Genomic DNA, 4,822 nt, shown 5'->3' with positions numbered 1-4,822 from the left:
TTGCCACAGTTCGTCGCTCTTGTTTGGTATTTTAGGAGAAAAATAAGGGACAGCTGGAATCGATAAGGAATACCGATGCAATTGTGGTTTCTTTGAAACAAACGAGTAGAATGGTTGGTTTAACTTTTAATTATCTATCCGTGTGTACGTTAGCCACAGAGAAAATGATTCGCGTCCAAATGTGTGTGTATAAACTATTGTTAACACAGCATTTCTTTTTTTGTCACTGAAAATATATTGATAACCTTGTTTTAACCTTGTTTTCATCAAAACAAGTACGATACAAACACCCAAAAGACGAAAATTAAAGTCGTCCGACGATATAATGTCCATGAAGTCAACAGCTGAAAGAAGACGAGATTTCTTCGGAAACTAAGCTCCATACAAGGGAAACGATATAAACCAGAAATACAACTCAGAACTTTTAAACTCAACTCGAAAGAGCACATAACCTTACACCAAAAACAAAAGCAAAGCGACATCTTTTTTACAAGAAACCAATGAATGAGATTTATCAAAGATGTCCCAGGCCAAACAAATGATAACATCTACTTCCTCCTATCATAATGAGAGCCAATCTCTCCAAACCAAGACCTCAAAACCCGACAAGCAAGACCCATAATTGGAGAACAACTACGCTTGACTTTCGGATACGACGACAACGACATCAACGCCAATGAACGCCTAGATAAGAAGCCTTCCAAAAAACTAGTAGACCTAAGCAGGTCTCAAAAGCAGAGACAAGGAGAGAAGTCTAACCCCACGATTCATATCATTCTCAAAAGCGAGAACGACAAAACGAGCCGGTTAACACCCACAACAACCCACCACAACCAACACTAAGAAGAGAGACTACCTGCAACTAAGGAAACTAAACCCAATTTCAGAACAATCAAAGCTTCCTTTTGGAAAGGGAACGAGCCTAAAAGGAACTGATGACTAATTCAAAGGGATAAGGAGAGCGCGGAAATACAAAGGCTGGACTGGCTAGAGCCCAAATCCAACCTCCATCGGCGGATAGAAGCGGCTACAAATACCAGAGCGGGAACCAGATCTAGGTCGGAGAACTAAAATGGTGACATGTCAAGACTTACACCGTAGATCTAACAGATCCAACCTCCATCCTCTACACTAGAACCACCCAAACAAAAATCTGACCACTCGACCGCTTCCACAAAATCTCAGAACCACTACTTAAAGAAGAACTACGGATCCTCAATCGAAAGCCAAAACAACTGCAAACCAAAAGCAAAGCTAAAGAGAGTACCCTCTCATGGCAGCGGCGAGGAGCGCCGGCCACCGGAGAGAGCAAACGCAGATCTGAAGGCTGTTGACGGCTAGGACGAACTCTTTCGTCGGGAGAGAAAAAAGTTTTTTGTTTTTTTTTTCCATGAAATTCCTATTGTCAACACAACATATCTATCTTAACATTTTTAGAGTACATTTTTGTGCCATCCTCTCTTATCTTTGTATCCAAACAAGTCTCAACTAAATTCTCTACAATCCTTATAACCAAACACAATGATTTCCTTATTTGATAATATTAATTTCCTAAAATCTATCTACCTAATTTAAAGCAATATTTTAGATTAAAATATAATTCTCCTTTCATTTTTATTTAATCTTATATTTAATTATTTTAATTACTATTTAATACATAAAGTTAATAAAATTTTAGATTTTTTTAGCATATGATGTGATTTGAATTTTTATAAACGGATATATATTTAAAAAATTGTTTTAGGATTTTTGTAACCAAACAAGTATATTCGGATATAGATTATTTTACATTTGAGTTATTTTAATATATAATGAATATCTATCTTAACCTTTTTGGAGTACATTTTTGTGTCATCCTTTATATGTTATCCGGATTTCCACAAAATACCCTTTGGTTTAGACAATTAATCAAAGCTTATTAAGGTTATTTGTGTGATCCTAAATGTCGGATCGGTTTTAATTCTCAAATCAAAATCCGATTGCACTAATCAGATCTTTTTTAATTATAAAAGAAAAATAAGGTAAACATGGAATTCTACAAATAAAGGAAGAATATAATATCTACAATGATATGAATAACAAAACTGTTTTCATATAATAGAAGATACAATTAATAGATTCCTATAAATAAGGTAAGATGATTTCATTTTCCAGTTATAAGATCTTCTCACAAAACATAAAAGCACACTCATTAAAACATAGGATACTAGAAGCATATTCCGAATATAGTTTCCCGAAATTTTCACTTTGAAATCAAATCAAAATCTTCTAAACTTGCTCATCACGATTTTTGCAAATCCTAAATGAAAAACCCTACAATCTTAAGTATACACTATAAATACTCTTCCTTCACTTCACCTTCAAGCACCAAACTCTTCCACTCTTCTCTTAAGTGAAAGCAACTAAACTATGGCTTTCATTCACCTCACCTAAAATCACCAAGCTCGACACCCTTATTCCAAAGCACAAGCAAACAAATTAATTATGACATCTCCAATGGTTCGCTTTCTTATACATCTACTCATATGATATTGTGTTATATGAAATTCTTCTATATGTCGTATTAAATATGTGACTCATTTTCAAAGTGGGTGTTGAAAACGAGAACAAGTCAGATCATATATTACCAAACAAACTTCAATCTTTATTTAAGTTATTTCATCGATAGATACAGAAAACTATATACTTATATGAGTTTGTTTCTAACCGTTGTCTAGATTGATTGCTAATGCCTTAGCTTCTTCCTTTTTTTTGGTTAATAAAGCTTCACCTACGAAGCAAAACATATGTATATATATATATGAAATTGTCAGATCTAAATTCATTAAACAACCCAAATCTTGCCTTTATTTTCTTCCATACATAATACTGTAAGAATTTTTTTGTTGGCAAACTAATTAATTTGTTGAAGTCTTAACAAAACTGAATACATAATCAATAGATTTACTCTTACAACATTGGTTGTCCAAGTAACAACAAAAAATAGACACATAAGTTATCGATTTCAAATCTATAAATTGGTTAATCATTATCAATTTCAAAACATCCAGTTCTTAATAGCTATGTTATTGCTGCAATTCATTATAACATGCAATATGTAAATCGATCCAGTAAGTGATCTTTTGTATTGGTAACTATCAAACAGAAGATACCCAATAAACCAAAACCATCAACTATTCTTATTTGTGCCGATACAAACAAGAAAAAAACTTGATCTATTTATAATATATACTTTAGATAATACAAATTATTAATTACTGTGAGAGCACACACATATATAACAATATAACATTTATATTAAAACTCAAAAAAACTTGATCTATTTATAATATAGTTAAAAGTTTTTTAAAAAAAATTGCCTCCTACTGTATCACATGATCAAACCTAGTTAAATGTTCTTTTTCAAGTTTTGTTTCTTTGGATATAAAAATGAAAATTGATTCTAGGCAACCAGGAAAGTGACACATGTAAACCAACCAGGTTGGTATCTACGCCAATGGCCATCCTAACTTGACGTAAATTAATAAAATTCAATCAAACACTATTTTCCACACGTATTAATACAATTTCTAAAGTTTGATGGTAAATTAATACAATTTCTAAGTCAGAAAGTAATTGTTATTACTTTTAATATCATTTTATTAACTATAAAGTAATAGTTATGTAATGTTTTAGAGCATATTAATTATATTTATATTGATCACAACATCAATCAAGAAAAAATTGTTTTTAAAAGTATATTTATAAATATATGACTATAAGTAATGGATGTCGACCAATTCAGTTATGTTCGGATCAAAATATCGGAGATTTGGTTAACAAAAAATTCCAACGAGTTGGACTAAAATATTATCAGATATAAATTATATATAGCAAAATTCTTTCTATCAAGATGAAAGTTCAAAAATATTGCTTACTCCCCATCTTGCTAATAAACTTTCGGAAAAGAATTGGAAAAGCTAAGGAATATCAATGCTTCAGTATGATATATACTGAAGAATATTAGAAACAAAAAGTTATATCATAAAATGGTTAATGGTAAAAAAATTATATTAGAAACAAAAAAACGTTAACCTATACGAAAAAGAAAATTTCATTGTGGAGATAAAAAAAAAAAACAAAAAAGAAAAAAAATTACAAACAAAGACGTTGCTCTATTTTCTCTAATAAAAAAAAAACTCATAATTACTAATGAACTCAAACCCTTAATTAATTGTATTGGGATCACAGAAAAACATTTGAAATGTCTTTAAACGTCAAAATTTGCTTCAAAAATGGTCCAATAGTACACAGACCAATTGCTTTTTCAGAAGCTCTCTTGGGGCTTTTCAAAAAGATATTATGGGTCGCATACTAGCACTATTCTCGCCCAAACACACTTCACTGCAGAATTTTGATGGGATCTCGTGCATTAGTGCTAGTATAATCGCATTCGTTAGTATATCACATGCAATCGTATATATCCTTTTTTGAAAATTCAAGGGATCATTCAATGTGAGTGCCACTTGATATGTGGACCGGTTTAGTCATCTTAGACGTGCTTCCAACCTCGAGAAACTAGCGATAACCATGTCCAAACACAATTTTAGACTCGTAACTAATTGTGTTCAGATCACAAAAAAACATTCCAAATGCCTTCAAACGTTAAAATTTGGCCCTGAAAATGGTCCACTTTAACAAAGACCCATTGCCTTGCCAGATGCTCTCTTGGGGTTTTTCAAAAAGGTATTATGGGTCGCGTGGTTTCTCACAGTGTGAAAGTTATAACGTTCTGTATGTACAATAGCCTTTGCGCAACAACCAAAAAAAAAAAAAAAAAAGA

The sequence above is a fragment of the Camelina sativa genome, chromosome 11 (genome assembly GCF_000633955.1).
Source record: "Camelina sativa cultivar DH55 chromosome 11, Cs, whole genome shotgun sequence".
In the NCBI taxonomy this organism is placed as follows: Eukaryota; Viridiplantae; Streptophyta; class Magnoliopsida; order Brassicales; family Brassicaceae; genus Camelina; species Camelina sativa.
Note: the sequence above shows the minus strand (reverse complement) of the source record.